Source organism: Dendrobates tinctorius, unplaced genomic scaffold (genome assembly GCF_039654945.1).
Source record: "Dendrobates tinctorius isolate UK_male_01 unplaced genomic scaffold, ASM3965494v1 ptg000128l, whole genome shotgun sequence".
Taxonomy (NCBI): Eukaryota; Metazoa; Chordata; class Amphibia; order Anura; family Dendrobatidae; genus Dendrobates; species Dendrobates tinctorius.
This window is the reverse complement of record NW_027361796.1, coordinates 6104960-6121394: the sequence shown is the minus strand read 5'-3', so window position 1 is coordinate 6121394 and position 16435 is coordinate 6104960. Positions and strand designations below refer to the sequence as shown.

At 45.2% G+C, this 16435-nt stretch overlaps 1 protein-coding gene across 4 annotated transcripts in view; it reads right to left on the bottom strand.

The window, feature by feature from the left end:
- Positions 1-15144, bottom strand: part of LOC141047549 (programmed cell death 1 ligand 1-like) — a 115750-nt gene extending 100606 nt beyond the window's left edge. For all 4 annotated transcript variants that reach the window (XM_073542641.1, XM_073542640.1, XM_073542642.1 and 1 more), the window contains exon 1: positions 15087-15144. The gene's annotated coding sequence lies outside the window, so the exon portion shown is untranslated. The remainder of the gene's footprint in view (positions 1-15086) is intronic.
- Positions 15145-16435: the final 1291 nt, after the last annotated feature.

Sequence of the window (16435 nt, the reverse complement as noted above, 5' to 3'; positions counted from 1 at the left end):
TCCGGCTCCATTTCTCGTCGGGCGCTTCCTGCTGGCGCCGACGAGCGACGCGTGGAGGCGGGCGGGAGGACGTCAGGATCGCTGTATGTGAATGGTAAGTATCGTGCGCTGCGTCGCTGCTGCGTCACTGTGAGATCTTTCTGTATGAAAGCTCACTAGCGATCATTTAGCGATGCACCAGCGATCCTGACCGGGTCGGATCGCTGGTTGGATCGCTGGTGCATCGCTAAATGTAAAAGGGCCTATAGAAATTTGTTGGAAACTTTGTTATCATATGTAAATATCAGGGCAAGAGTAAATAGTCCGAAGACACAAGATTTGTTTGATGTTATTTATTCATGATAGGTGGCCACTGTCATGTGATTGGAACATCAAACAACTAACCTGTGTATTTTCACGTTTACACAATATTATATTGAGTAAGCCTTTGTTTAAAGCATATAAAAGCTGGTGAAGCAGTCACTGAAGGTAGGAGCTTGTGGACCTGTGTGAGAGGCACAGTGTAGTAGATCCTAGGACGCATTCTGTCTTCACTGGCTGCTCCTCACAGTTGAAGTATTTCCGGACAGACGTAAATGCCCCTAGTGAAGATTCTTTTCTCTTCTCTTCTTTCTGATGTAAGTATATGTACCAAAACCTTTGTAATTTGAATATATAAATATACACAATATCATACTATTTTCTATTTCGATATCATTATCATACATTCCATTGATTTAGTGTTTAGCCACTTGGATTGGTCATTGTATAATAAAATTGTGTTATATGCAAGTAGTAGCCTTCTTTAAAGCCGTATCCGAACCTTACTGCTAAACAGTTGGCAATACAGCAACTCTCCCACTTTGGCACAGTCACAATTACTTCTGAAGGCGCTAAGCACACACACACAGTGCTTGTCACAGCCCCATGCAAAATCACCTGTCTTGGGATAAATGTCCTGCAATAGCTTGGTACTTTGCACAAACTTCTGGTCTACCCTTCAGTTACCATAATAGTCCCTCACACAAGCGCTCATCTCCTAGATGTCACCTCTCTAATAGCAGTACTTTGGTTGGTCTCCTGTCCCTGGGACAAATTACAATTACTGCAGGTCAGGCTAGAGCTTCTTTTGTGTTCCTCACTAAGCCCTGGGATGGCATCCCTTAAAAATGAATGCCACTCACCAATCACTCCTTGGTACTTAGCTTTAATGGAACCATTTTCTCTATACAGCTTTTCCATTCCTCTACTCGTCTGTGACATCTGCATGTGTTTCTATCTAAAGAGAATCCCAGTTTTTAAGCGCTTTGAACACCACAGGGGGCATACAGGCATATGCCAAACCTATGCTATCATGTCACCAGTAATTTTATCATGTCACCAGTAATTTAGTGCACAATAAATTATAAGGTCACTGCGCGAAACCCATTCTTCAGGCAGCAGTCCTTCAGGCAACAGAAACCACTACCCATTGACACCCTTCAGTAGATGTTTCTTGACCTTGGGCATATCTCCTATATACTCATTAATTATGATTATGTTTGCTTATAATAACGTCCATAATTTCCACATCGCTTTACAGCTTTATCATCATCAGTTTTCCTATTGGGGATCAAGATCTAAATTCCCTATCAATATGTCTTTAGAGTGTGGGAAGAATCCAGACAAAATCCATGTAAACATTGGGAGAACATACAAATTCCTTGCAGATGTTGTCCTTAGTGAGATCTGAACCTAGAAATGATATTGCACTAAGTAGTATCTCACACATATATACTGTAGTATATTGCAGATCTGACGTTGGTCAGCTACGTCACACGCATAATATAATGACATGCTGAACATACCTACTCATAAAGTATACTACCTAGCAAAAGCAGTTATTTCAGTCACCCTGTGATTTTATAGGGAGTCACCCTGTTTTCAAAGTCCCACACCCGATCACCATGTGAGATATAACCATTATCTTTATTCTGGGTTCCCACAGGTAAAAAATAATGAAATCATATCATAATAATGATAAGGCAAACTCACAACAGGGGACAGAATCGGATCAGAACCATATAAGCAAGCTATAAGACAACGAACAGGCACACAGGGGTCACAACACTCGGCCAAAGGCAAAAGTATAACTGACAGGGATTGGAGTATCTCAGGGCAATAAAAAGCTCTGCCTGAACCAAAGAGAGGCAACAATAATTAACCCCAGGTGTGCAGGTCAAAGCCTGCACTGAGCTCAAGACATTAACCCCTGACGTGCAGGTCAAAACCTGCACTGGGATCATGACAGTACCCCCCTCTCAACGGGGGGCCTCTGGACCCCCAGGCTTCCCCGGGTACTTGGCATGGAAAGCCCGAACCAGGCGATCTGCATGTACAGAGTGAGCAGGGACCCATGAGCGATCCTCCGGTCCATATCCCTTCCAGTGGACCAGATACTGCAAAGAGCGGCGCACCCGCCAAGAGTCCACAATATGTCCAACCTCATACTCCAAGTGACCCTCCACCAACACTGGAGGAGCAACAGACTCGGAGTCCTCCTTGACAGACCCCACGGGTTTCAACAGAGATTTATGGAACACATTGGATATCTTTAAGGAGGCGGGGAGACGCAACCTATATGCCACCGGGTTGACTATCGCCACAATCTCATATGGACCAATGAACTTTGGTGCCAATTTAGCTGACGGTACCTTCAAGTTGATGTTACATGTGGAAAGCCAAACCTTCTCCCCCACCTGAAACATGTGTCCCGGGGCCCTCTTTTTGTCAGCAAAATATTTGTACCTCCCCTGGGCCCGAGAGATATTACGCTGGACTTCAGCCCAGAGGTTTTTTAACTGTTGGACGGACCCCTCTGCCACTGGACAACCGGAATCAACCCGTGAAAACTCCCCAAAATGAGGATTAAACCCATAATTGATTAGGAATGGGGACATGTTGGTGGACTGACTCACCCGGTTGTTAAAAGCGAATTCCACCAACGCATCACACCAATCCACCTGTCTGGCGGAGGTCAGGCACCTGAGAATTTGTTCCAGGGATTGATTGGTGCGTTCCGTCTGACCATTACTCTCTGGGTGATATGCTGACGAGAAGGAGAGTGAGATGCCCAATTTCATACAGAATGCCCTCCAAAATTTGGCCACAAACTGCACACCTCTGTCAGACACCACATTCAGGGGTACCCCATGCAATCGGACCACATGCTGCACAAACAACCTTGACAATGTTTCTGCTGAGGGTAGTGCTGCCAAGGGAATGAAATTGGACTGTTTTGAAAACCTATCCACCACCACCCAGATCACGGTATTGCCCCTGGAAGGTGGAAGACCGGTAATAAAATCCATGGAGAGATGAGTCCATGGCCTATCAGGAACCGGTAAAGGTATGAGTTCCCCAGCCGGCCGGTTATGCGAGCTTTTGGAACGGGCACAAACTCCACAAGCAGCAAAGAATTTCTTGACATCGGACCCCAGTGAAGACCACCAAAAAATCCTGGCTACTGCCTCTCTATTGGCCGTGATAACGGGATGAGCACTCAGCCTAGACTCATGAAACTCCTGCAGAAGTCTAGGCCGCAATAAATCCGGAACAAACTATTTATCCCCTGGCCTGGTCGTCGGAGCTAGGAACTGAGCCCTCAAAATTTCTTGTTCCAACTCTGATGAGACCCCCGCCACTACCACCCCTGGGGGAAGAATGGAGGACGGCAGCTCGGGGGGGAGACACCGGGTCAAAACATCTGGACAGGGCATCCACTTTAACATTTTGGGGCCCTGGTCGAAAAGTAATGGAGAATTGAAAGCGTGAAAAAAAGTGACCAACGGGCTTGTCTTGGAGTAAGCCTCTTAGCAGATTCAAGGTATGCAAATTTTTGTGATCCGTGATAACAGTGATAGGGTGAGCCGCCCCTTCCAAAAAGTGCCTCCATTCTTCGAATGCCAGCTTGACCGCAAGAAGTTCTCTATTGCCTACATCATAATTTCTCTCGGCGGATGAGAACTTCTTGGAGAAGAAGGTACAGGTTTTGAGATTAGTAAGGGTGGCCGGACCTTGGGACAACACTGCCCCCACCACTACTTCAGAAGCATCCACCTCCACAATAAATAGTTTGGACGGGTCTGGCTGGACCAACACCGGGGCGGACATGAAACATTTCTTAAGAGCTGAGAAGGACTCCTTAGTGAGTTCCGACCAATTTTTTACATCAACCCCCTTCTGGGTAAGATCTGTGAGTGGTTTAACCACTTGAGAGAAACCTTTAATGGATCTCCGGTAATAGTTTGCAAATCCCAAGAAGCACTGGAGCCCCTTGAGATCATGAGGCTGAACCCAGTCTGCGATCGCCAGCACCTTCTTAGTGTCCATACGAAACCCCTCACAAGATACAATCAACCTCAAAAAAGACAGTTCCTGTATGAAAAACTAACATTTTTCCAATTTAGCAAACAGGTGGTTCTCCCTGAGTCTCTGGAGAACTGTCTGTAGATGTTGTAAGTGAGACTGACTGTCTGGGGAATACACCAAAATGTCATCCAAATCAGGTCAGAAAACACAACATTGATAAAGTTCTGGAAAATAGTAGGGGCATTAGTTAACCCAAAGGGCATAACCAGGTTTTCAGAGAGTCCCTCAGATGTGAGGAACGCAGTTTTCCACTCGTCCCCTTCCCGAACCCTTATCAGGTTGTAGGCCACCTGGAGATCTAATTTGGAGAACCATTGGGCCCCAGATAACTGGTTACATAGGTCTGGGATGAGGGGAAGTGGATAAGTGTTCCTAACCGTTATCTTGTTAAGTTCCCGAAAGTCGAGGCACGGCCGCAAACCACCATCTTTCTTCTTCACAAAGAAGAATCCTGCTGCCACGGGTGACACAGAAGGCCTGATATGCCCTTTGCGGAGACTCTCAGCTATGTACTCCTTCATGGCTTGGCGCTCAGGCCCGGACAAATTGAACAATCGAGCCTTAGGTAACTTGGCTCCGGGTACTAAATCAATGGGCACAATCGTAGGGTCTATGTGGTGGCAGCGCCTCAGCCTCACTTTCGGAAAATACGTCTTCGAAATCCTTCAGGTACTCCGGAATACCTTCCAGACAAACAGACGACACAGATACGGTTTTAACAGAGTTAACAAAAGGCCCCAGGTTACAACACTTATCTTTACATCCCCATTGAGTGATCTCCCCCGTCACCCAATCAATGGTAGGATTATGGTGTTGTAGCCAAGGCATCCCCAGTACCAGTCCTGCAGGCAAGATATCTAACACAAGACAAGTTAATTTTTCCACATGAGTGGAACCCACTTTCAGTGAAAAAAGTTCAGACCTGAAACAGATACCGTCCCGGGTAAGAGAGCACGAGTTAATTGCCACAAGTTTAACAGGATCCTGAAGCCTGACTGTCCCTATCTTATTAAGAGTCATAATCCAGGCATCAATCAGGTTAACAGCAGAGCCACAGTCAAAAAAGGCGGCAGTCTGAACAGGACCATCACCAAGTTCCAGTTCCACACGAAGCACAATTTTTGCAAGTGAGGAAAAAGGTACCTGAAGGTCTGGGTAGCCTCCTCGATTACTACCCAGACCTAATCATTTCCCGCCACCTTGGAGGATGACGGACAGGAGGGACAGTCCTTCTTCCAATGTCCAGATTCCCCACAATAGAAGCACAACTGCTTCTGCCGGCGGCGTCTTCTTTCCTTCTCATCACAGGTGACAGCGCTCAGCTCCAGAGCCACCGGAGGAGTCCGGGTCTCAACTCCACTGGAGAATAATGATGTTTCAAGTTGCATAACACCTCTTGCCCGCAGTCTGCGATCCATGCGAACCGCATGGGTCATGGCATCCTCCAGGGAGTCAGGTGGAGGATGGAATGCCAGGGCATCCTTCAGACGTTCACACAGGCCTCTACGGGACAGCCCCCGAAGGGCGGCATCACTCCAAGAAACCTCAGCTGCCCAACCCCTAAATTCAGAACAGAACCACTCGGCCGAGTGCTTCCCCTGGCAGACACTCATCACCTTGTCCTCAGCCAAACGCACTCTATCGGGCTCATCATAAATAAGCCCTAAGGCCTCAAAAAACGCATCCACAGTCATTCTCTCTGGGGCAGAAGGGGAAAGAGAAAATGCCCAGGCTTGTGGGGACCCCCTAAGGAGGGACATAACTACCCCCACCCTCTGTTTCTCATCCCCAGAGGAGCGGGGTCTCAAGGAGAAAAAGAGCTTACAGCCCTCTTTAAACGCTCTAAATTCATTTTTGTCACCAGCAAATGTATCTGGTAACTTAACCAGGGATTCGGGTGGAACTAAAATGACATCTCTATCCCCCACCTGCTGAAAGCCTGCGGAAAGCACCCCCTGAACTGAGTTCACAACCTGCCGTTGGGACTGGGCCACAGCTTGGTGTTCCAAACTTAGCTTCTGCAGTGACTGAGTCAAGCAATTCACCTGCTCAGATAAGGCATGCATTGGGTCCATGCTGCAGAAGTGAGGAGAGAAAAAAAAAAGTTCACGGTCAGTTATAATGTCAGGAACACCGCACTGCTCTTGCTCACTGAGCCAGTGCGTGTGTCCTGAGTAAGACCACCTGTGCTCAGAGATACCTGTGGAGTGGGCAGCAGCAGAGAAGATGCGTGCTTCAGACCCACAGGACCTGAAGCATGTGACTGCTGGGGGCATGGCCTAAACTCCCGAGAGTTAGGAGCTGCAGGAAAACTCCTAGAATGGTAACTACGGAACAAAGTTACTAATAGGCATAGTCAGGGAAATAAACCAGATCAGGCCGGGGTCAAAGCACGAGATAGCATGACAATTAACAAAGGGCAAGACAGAACGGATAGTCAGACGTAGCCAAGAAGTCAGAAACCAGAGAAGCAGATATACAGTACAGAATCAACAGGCAAACTCACAACGGGGGACCGAACTGGATCAGAACCATATAAGCAAGCTACAGTCATATGTTAAAGTTTGGGCACCCCTATTAATTTTAACCTTTTTTCTTTATAACAATTTTGGTTTTTGCAACAGCTATTTCAGTTTCATATATGTAATAACTAATGGACTCAGTTATATTTCTGGATTCAAATGAGGTTTATTGTACTAACAGAAAATGTGCAATCTGCATTTAAACAAAATTTGACCGATGCAAAAGTATGGGCACCCGTATCATTTTCTTGATTTGAACACTCCTAACTACTTTTACTGACTTCCTGAAGCACTAAATTGGTTTTATAACCTCATTGAGCTTTGAATTTCATAGCCAGGTGTATCAAATCATGAGAAAAGGTATTTAAGGTGGCCACTTGCAAGTAGTTCTCCTATTTGATTCGCCTATGAAGAGTGGCATCATGGGCTCCTCAAAACAACTCTCAAATGATCTGAAAACAAAGATTACTCAACATAGCTTTTCAGGGGAAGGATACAAAAAGTTGTCTCAGAGATTTAACCTGTCAGTTTCCACTGTGAGGAACATAGTAAGTAAATGGAAGAACACAGATACAGTGCTTGTTAAGCCCAGAAGTGGCAGGCCAAGAAAAATATCAGAAAGGCAGAGAAGAAGAATGGTGAGAACAGTCAAGGACAATCCACAGACCACCTCCAAAGACCTGCAGCATCATCTTGCTGCAGATGGTGTCACTGTGCATTGGTCAACAATACAGCGCACTTTGCACAAGGAGAAGCTGTATGGGAGAGTGATGCGAAAGAAGCCGTTTCTGCAAGCACGCCACAAACAGAGTCGCCTGAGGTATGCAAAAGCACATTTGGACAAGCCAGTTACATTTTGGAAGAAGGTCCTGTGGACTGATGAAACAAAGATTGAGTTGTTTGGTCATACAAAAAGGTGTTATGCATGGAGGCTAAAAAACACAGCATTCCAAGAAAAACACTTGCTACCCACAGTAAAATTTGGTGGAGGTTCCATCATGCTTTGGGGCTGTGTGGCCAATGCCGGCACTGGGAATCTTGTTAAAGTTGAGGGTCGCATGGATTCAACTCAGTATCAGCAGATTCTTGACAATAATGTGCAAGAATCAGTGACGAAGTTGAAGTTACGCAGGGGATGGATATTTCAGCAAGACAATGATCCAAAACACCGCTCCAAATCTACTCAGGCATTCATGCAGAGGAACAATTACAATGTTCTGGAATGGCCATCCCAGTCCCCATACCTGAATATCATTGAACATCTGTGGGATGATTTGAAGCGGGCTGTCCATGCTCGGCGACCATCAAACTTAACTGAACTGGAATTGTTTTGTAAACAGGAATGGTCACAAATACCTTCATCCAGGATCCAGGAACTCATTAATAGCTACAGGAAGCGACTAGAGGCTGTTATTTTTGCAAAAGGAGGATCTACGAAATATTAATGTCACTTTTATGTTGAGGTGCCCATACTTTTGCACCGGTCAAATTTTGTTAAAATGCAGATTGCACATTTTCTGTTAGTACAATAAACCTCATTTGAATCCAGAAATATAACTGAGTCCATCAGTTATTAGATATATGAAGCTAAAATAGCTGTTGCAAAAACCAAAATTGTTATAAAGAAAAAAAGGTTAACATTAATAGGGGTGCCCAAACTTTTACATATGACTGTATAAGACAACGAACATGCACACAAGGGTTACAACACTCGGCCAAAGGCAAAAGTATAACTGACAGGGATTGGAGTATCTCAGGGCAATAAAAAGCTCTGCCTGAACCAAAGAGAGGCCACAATAATTAACCCCAGGTGTGCAGGTCAAAGCCTGCAGTGAGCTCAAGACATTAACCCCTGACGTGCAGGTCAAAACCTGCACTGGGATCATGACAGTTTGAAGGAGTTAGTCAGACTATGGGAATCTGGGACTGGTCAGGATGAGCCGTTGCCGTTATCAGCATGGCTGGGTAATGCATGGGATAGGCCTCCGGGTATTAGCGGAGTGGCCGGGATGTCTAGCTCGTTATTAGGTACAATGGCGGGGGGTTTAGCATCTGTTGGGGTGCAACCCATGGTTGAGGGCGAGTTGACGGGGTAGGGGCCTTGTTCAGGGGGCGGCACGGAAAGAGATAAAGAGGAGACAGCGTGCATGGATGACGTGGCTAAGGGTGAGGTTTATGTCTGTTTTGAGTGGCCGTTGGGGGCACATTTGAAACAGGATATGAGAGAAAGGATATGGAAAGGAGAATACATTGGCATATTTTACTTTGCTTCCCCTAGAACATTTTAATTTGGATAGGGTAAGAAGGGATAAGGCTAGAAGAGAGGATGAGGATTAGAGGATGTTTTGGTTAATTCCTCCCACGTTCGCTAATTAGTTGCAGGCTTTTGCGATATTGGCCAGCGTCATTGGGGAAAAGTCACCATAGAAGTATTCGGCCCTCTTTTGTTATATGGATGCAATTGGGGAGGCCTACAGAATTTATGGGGGGCAAAGATGGCTCAGATACGACGAGCAGTTCCGCCAACGGAAAGCAGTGTGGCCCAGCATCCGCTGGGATCATAAGGACATAGCTTTATGGATGAGAGTGACGGCCCCGGTTAGATCTGGTCAGGTGACTCAGTTATTTCATGGGGGCACTGGGGGTCTGGGACAGTCAGGGCACTCTGTGGCTTTGCAAAAGGGACTGTGCTTCTCACTTAATGAAGGGGCATGTAGATTTGGGGCCAAATGCAAATTTAAACACAAATGTTCTTCCTGTGGAGGTAGCCATGAGGCGTCAAAATGTTTCAGGGAAGGGAGACAAAAAGGGTCAGAGGGAGCTGAAAAAAGGAGTGACACCGGTACGTCTGATAGAGATAGAACAATTTATAAGTAAATACCCGGATAGGGAGGTGGCAACGTTGCTAAGGGAAGGTTTCAATGAAGGGTTTAAAATTCCATTTGTTGATGTTAAGGTGAGGTTATCAATGAAGAATTTGAAGTCAGCCATGGATTTCCCAGAGGTGGTCACGGAAAAATTAAAAAAAGAAGTGGCCTTGGGTAGAATGGCAGGACCATTTGAGACGGCTCCCATCAGTAATTTGAGAGTTTCACCATTGGATGTAGTGCCAAAAAAGGAACCCAACAAATCCAGGTTGATTCATCACCTTTCATTTCCAAAAGGTTCGTCGGTTGACTGGATTGACCCCCAGTTGTGTTCTGTTTTGTACATGTCTTTTGATGCAGCCATGGTTTTCGTTCGGGAGTGCGGTAGGGGGCTATAGTTAATGAAGACGGACATCGAGGCGGCTTTTCGCTTGTTACCAGTTCACCCCGATAGCATGCATTTGTTAAGGTGTTTCTGGGACGGGGGTTTTTTCGTGGACCGTTGTTTGCCTATGGGGTGTTCACTATCATGCTCGTATTTTGAAGTGCTAAGCACGTTTTTGAAATGAATGGTAAAGGAGGTGTCAGGGCCCAGTTCATGTGTTCATTACCTGGACGACTTTTTGTTTATTTTTTCGGCACAGTCATATGACTGTTCGGTGTTACTTCATACAATGGAGAGGGTAGCAAGCAAATTTGGGGTACCCTTAGTGGCAGAAAAAACGGTGGGCCCGGTAACTTCGTTGAGCTTTTTGGGTATCAAATTTGATTCGATCGCGATGGAGTCTAGAATACCAGAGGATAAATTACCGGATTTAAGATCGGAGGTGAGACAGGTTTTTAGGTCTGAAGAAGGTGACGTTGAAGGAGGTTCAGTCGCTGTTGGGCAAATTCAACTTCGTGTGTTGGATTATGCCGATAGATACAGCATTCTGTCGGCGTCTTTCTTTGGACATGGTGGGGGTTAAGGCTCCTACGCATTTTATCAGGCTTAGGATGGAGGTGAAGGACAATTTGAACACTTTTTCTGGATTCCTACAATGGGAAGTCAATTTGGATTGCGACGGTGGTGTGGGCAGAGTCCCTAGGCATCTAGATGGATTCGTTAGGAGAACAGGGATTCAGTTTGTTTTTTCATGGTGCATGGTTGGTAGAATGGTGGCCACAAATCTGGAAGGATAAGGGTTTATCGGCCAATCAGGTGCTGCGTGAGGTGTTCCCCATTGTGGTGGCGTTGTCATTATGGGGCGGGAGTGTTCCAAACAGAAAAATTTGTTTTGGTTGCAAAACTGTAGTAGCAGTGAAGACCATAAATTTGTTATCGTCATCCAATCAAGCAGTACTGAAAGTTTTACAGCATCTGGTGTGGGCTGGTTTGAACTTCAATCTGTGGGTTACGGCGATGTTGGGGCCTAAAGTTGATTACCCTATTCTTGAAGCTATTCTTGAGAGTTGTCACCTCAAGTGGAATCCATGGGGCTGGTGTGTCCAGAAGAAATCTGTTATCCAGATCTTTGTCAGCAGGAACATGGGCGCATTGTACTAGGGCATGGAGCATGTGGAAGGAGTGGAAGGAAAAGTTGGGGGGGATTTAAGGGATGAAAGCAGGTTATTATTGCTTGGGCACTACTGGGAGATGGGTTGGTCGGTCTCAAAACTCAGTAATTTTTTGTCAGGATTGGCTTTAAATTCAGGAGGCTACAGGATCTGCGTAGTTGTTTTTGGTTCATCAAGCGGTGAAGGGTTGGAGAAAAGGTTAGAAGGTGCTGGATGGGAGACGTCCAGTGTCGTATGAGTTGTTGTTAATTGTGGGTGAACAATTAGGGGAGGTTCGTTCCTCCCATGCGGAGGTAGTTCTTTTTAGGTTGGCTTTTTCTCTAGCGTTTTTTTGGGCTTTTCGTTTAGGGGAATTGGCTAGTCCTTCTAGATCTTGGAAAGGGGGGCTTCTTAGACAAGATGTAGATATGTATAGGGACAGGTTAGTTATATTCGATCTTCAAAAAGGATACGGAGGGGAAAAGGTTGTAGGATAGCACTTTTTGAGGTGAATGGTGTCCGCTCAAGTGAATGAGGGAATTTCCAAGGGGTAGGGCACCTGGGAATGATCCATTGTTAGTACATTATGAGTTTGTCATGTTTTCAATTTGTGACAATATTTAAGCGGTGTTTGGAGAGGGGGGCATTTCAGCTAAGAACTACAGCGGGCATTCATTTTGTATTGGAGCGGCTACAGAGGCAGCTAGGAGGGGCCTAGGGGAAGAAGTGGTTAAGAGGATTGGTCGGTGGGTATCTGTGAGATTCTGTTCGTAAGTGTGCTCGTCTTTGGTTTAAGTTTCTTTTGAACTGGTGTGCGGTGAATTTTTTAATTATTTTTTTTTGTGTTTTGTTTCCTTTCTTTTCATTTAGAGCCAAGACAACTACTGACATGGATTATGGGTCATTCCTTTGTCTTTTGGGCTGCGCAGAGGGTGGAGGTTCATCCAGACGGGCGGAAGTTGGGTCTGTCAAGGAAGCTAGCGGTATTGAGATGAATCGGAAAGCGGGGGATGGTGTGGAATCAATTGTTGCCTGAATTTCATAGGTTCGTTCGGCTGGACCATGCGCTGGACGTGTTGGTAATACACTTAGGAGAGAACGACTTGGGAAAGCGGCCGTGCAGAAAGTTAATCAAGGATATCAAATTCGACATGTTGCGGCTATGTTCCATGTTCCCCAGGCTGTTGGTAGTTTGGTTGGACAACATCCCTAGGAAGGTCTGATATGGGGATAGGTCAGAGCATGGTATAAACAGAGCCAGGATCAAGTTGAATAGAGTGGTATCCCGCTTTATGGTGAGGAATGGGGCTGTAATGGTGCGCAGTATGGACTTGGAATTGGGCGAAGGGGGATTTCTGGAGGAAGGACAGAATTCATTTGAACGAAACTGGATGATATTTGGTGTTTGGCAGTAGAGGAGGGCATCGAGAAAAGTTTGAAGGTGTGGAGGGACATAAATGTTTGAGGGGGTCAGAACATTTATGTTGGTGGCGTGGGGGGGTGGTCTTCGAAGTTGGTGGTGTCAGTAAATGGCAGCTCAGAGGGGGGATCTTAAGAGGTCCTGGACTTTTCCTTGGAGTGGACTATGTGGACAGGAAAGTGATGGTCACAAGGAAAGGATAAAATGGGATCCAAGGTTATTAGTGGCGGATACTGGCCAGTCAAGTCTATTTGGTGTCTCTGAGCAGGTGTTTAGCGACTAGAGGCAGGACTCGGCCTGGGCCAAGCTTGAGCATTGACCTGAAGCTGACATAATTTGGGGCTTCGAGGACCATCCCCCCTTTTGTGGAAAATTGTTGAAATGTTAGATTAAATGTTAATAAAAGACTGCTGTGGCCAATTTATCCAAAAAAGAAGTGTGACGAGTCACTATTTTATGGGTTATGGAATTGGACTTGGTGGGGTTGAATTGGTAAGGGAGGTTTTGAAATATGGATGAAGCTCGTGGGAATCACGAATACCCAATTGTCAAGTGAGGCCGTACTGGGGCCACAGGCATTTGAAGGGAGGACGACATGACTGGGTTGAGGGGACCCACAGGGAGCAGAGCATGGTAATAGGGGTGGTATATTAAGGGTTAAGGGAGTTTAAATAATAACAGGGCTGGGACAGGGCTCTCAGGAGTAGGAGGGGTTGAAAGGGAAAGTTAAGGGGGGGTTAATATAAAAAGGGCAGGCAATGCTTCTAGGGCAACCATTATAAGTGCCCCTAGTACAGTAAAACAAGCTCCCAGCCTTCCCTGTTGTTAGTTATATTGTGGTCATGTACGCATTGGAAATCCAAGTAGGGAGTCTGATCGAGAAATAGTCGTAAGGTTGGGAACAGTTTTGTCGAAGTATTGGCATACTTTTGTCGCGGCAGCATGGTGTTGGGGGGGGGTCCTCGAAGTTGGTGGTGCCAGTAAATGGCGGCTCAGAGGGCGGATCTTAAGAGGTCCTGGACTCCCCCTTGGGGTGGACTATGTGGACGGGAATGTGATGGTCACAAGGAGAGGATAAAATGGGATCCGTGGTTATTAGTAGCAGATACTGGCCAGTCGAGTCTATTTGGTGTCTTTGAGCTGGTATTTAGCGGCTAGAGGCAGGACTCGGACTGGGGCCAAGCTTGAGCATGGACCTGAGGCTGACATAATTTGGGGCTTTGATGACTATCCCCCTTTTGTGGAAAATTGTTTAAATGTTATGTTAAATAAAGGCTGCTCTTTCCAATTTATCTCAAAAAGAAGTGTGACGAGTCATTATTTTATGGGTTATGAAATTGGAGTTGGTGGGGTTGAATTGGTAAGGGAGGTTTTGAAATGGGGGTGAAGCTCACGGGAATCACGAATACCCAATTGTCATGAGAAAACATTCTCAGAATCACCGGGATCCATGCAATCGTTCCAGAGTTACTACCTCATAAAGGGACAGTGGTCAGAATTGGCCCAGTCATTAACATGCAAACCACCCTCTGGGGTAAAGGGGTTAAAGGGACAGTCAGCACAGAATGCTTGTTCAAACCAAATACAAGCACTCAGTGCTTCAAGGCGGGGTCAGTCATTTATATACACCTTAAATACGCCTTCCCATCTGCTTCATTTCCCTATATCTCTACCCTTTTCTGGCCTCATGCAACCAGAGCTGTCAATCAAAGATGAGGGGGGGGAGACTGGGGGACAACAAGCAGGTGGAAAACTGTATTTAAATGACTGGCCCCGCCGTGAAGCACCGAGAGGTGGAACTTTTTTTTTTTTTTTTAATAGTCATTGTGCTGACAGAGTCCCTTTAAATGACATAATAATTGAATATAGGGGCATAGTCTAATCCTTAGCCAGTATAAGCTGACACCAGTCCTAAAATGCAGCAGATTTATGGCGGGTTGTGTTCTTTAATAAATCTGGTATAGCTTAAGATGGTCCATTCTAATTTTCACCACCCATGGATGGCTTGCTTCATGTCAGAAAATACATCAAAGTCTTGGTACATTTTTGGTGCCTGGTCAGTCCATGCCCTTAGCTAGTAAACCATGTGCCTCATCAGCAAGGCTGCACCAATTGGGGGACAAGGGTGGAAAAACTGTCTAAAACTCAAAAGCATAAAAAACACCACCTGCACCATATTTATGAAGCCATTTAGCCTGACAAATATGCCCCATTATATCTCTGCAGAGATTCTGCATTGTTTCACATAGATAGGAAAGTAAGATTGGTCCCTCAGAAACTAATTGCTAGTAACAGCATTATCAATAATCTCTCCATACAATGCTACAGAGCCATATAGTAGAAACATCCTACCTGACCCAGCTCCCTCACTGCAGAAAGCACAGAGATTGCTCCTAGAGACTGAGCTTTCATTTTCATTTTCTGCTAATCAGCTGAGAGGAGGATGTCATCTGTTATGGGTGACTCATGGGGCTCAAGAAGCTGCACAAGTAATACCCCAAAGGTGGGGATTACATTTGAAAATGTTATGTGCTTTGGAATTGCCTCCTTAATCTGTCATTTTTATGCATTATGCAATCTCTATTATTGTGTGTTACTTTAAGAAGTATGTGTCAGCACTTCACACGCTATAGAGCTCACAGCACTAGGTAGTTAAAGGGAATCTGTCAGCAGGTTAACTACCTCACCTGAGAGCAGTGTAATGTAGGAACAGAGATCCTGAGTCCAGTGATGTGTCGCTTAGTATACTAGGTGCAGCCATTGTGATACAACTAGAGTTTTCTCTTCTGTAGATGTAGCAGAGCTCAAAAGCTAAGCCCATCCACACCACTGATTAGCAGCTTTCTGTGTACACTGTATATAATCAGTGATAATCTGCTGATAAAACACTGGTTGTATTGAAAAAAAAAAATCACACAGCCTAATAAGTGACATATCACTGAAATCAGTGTCTCAGCCCCTGCATGATGCTGCCCTAAGATTAAATCGCAAAAACCAGATGACAGACCCTCTGAGGCTATGTTCACACGTTTTTGCTGTGTTTTTTTTTTCTGCAGGCAAAACCTGTCTCTTGGCAGTAAAAAGCTGCTTACAAAAAGCCGTATTTGCTGCATTTTTTATTGCTCTGTTTTTGTTGTCTCTTGTGTATGTTGCTAAAGTTTAGCTTGCCAAAAAAAGCATCATTTAACTTCCTTAGGTTTTTACACCAAAAACTCAGTAAAACCGGATGCCTGCTTTTTTTTGCTGTGTTTTTGCACTTACCCATTGCTTTTTATAGGTTAAAAAAAAACACTGCAAAAACACTGAAAGAAGTGACCTGGTGCAGTTTGTAAAAACGCAGCAGTTTTCCAAATCAGGAAAAACGCACAATGATTTCTAAAATCTCATAGCTTTTTCCGTGTTCTGTAAAACACAACTTAAAATTTTCAGAAAAAAGACAGCAAAACTCAACGTGTGAACATAGATTTTAACCCCTTAAGGACCAGGGGTATTTCCATTTTTGCGTTTCCATCTTTCGCTCCCCTTCTTCCCAGAGCCATAACTTTCTTGTTTTTCCATCAATATGGCCATGTGAGCGCTTGTTTTTTGCAGAATGAGTTGTACTTTTGAACGACACCATTGGTTTTACCATGTCGTGTACTAGAAAACAGGAAAAAAAATTATAAGTTCAGTGAAATTTCAAAAAAAGAGCAATTCCACAA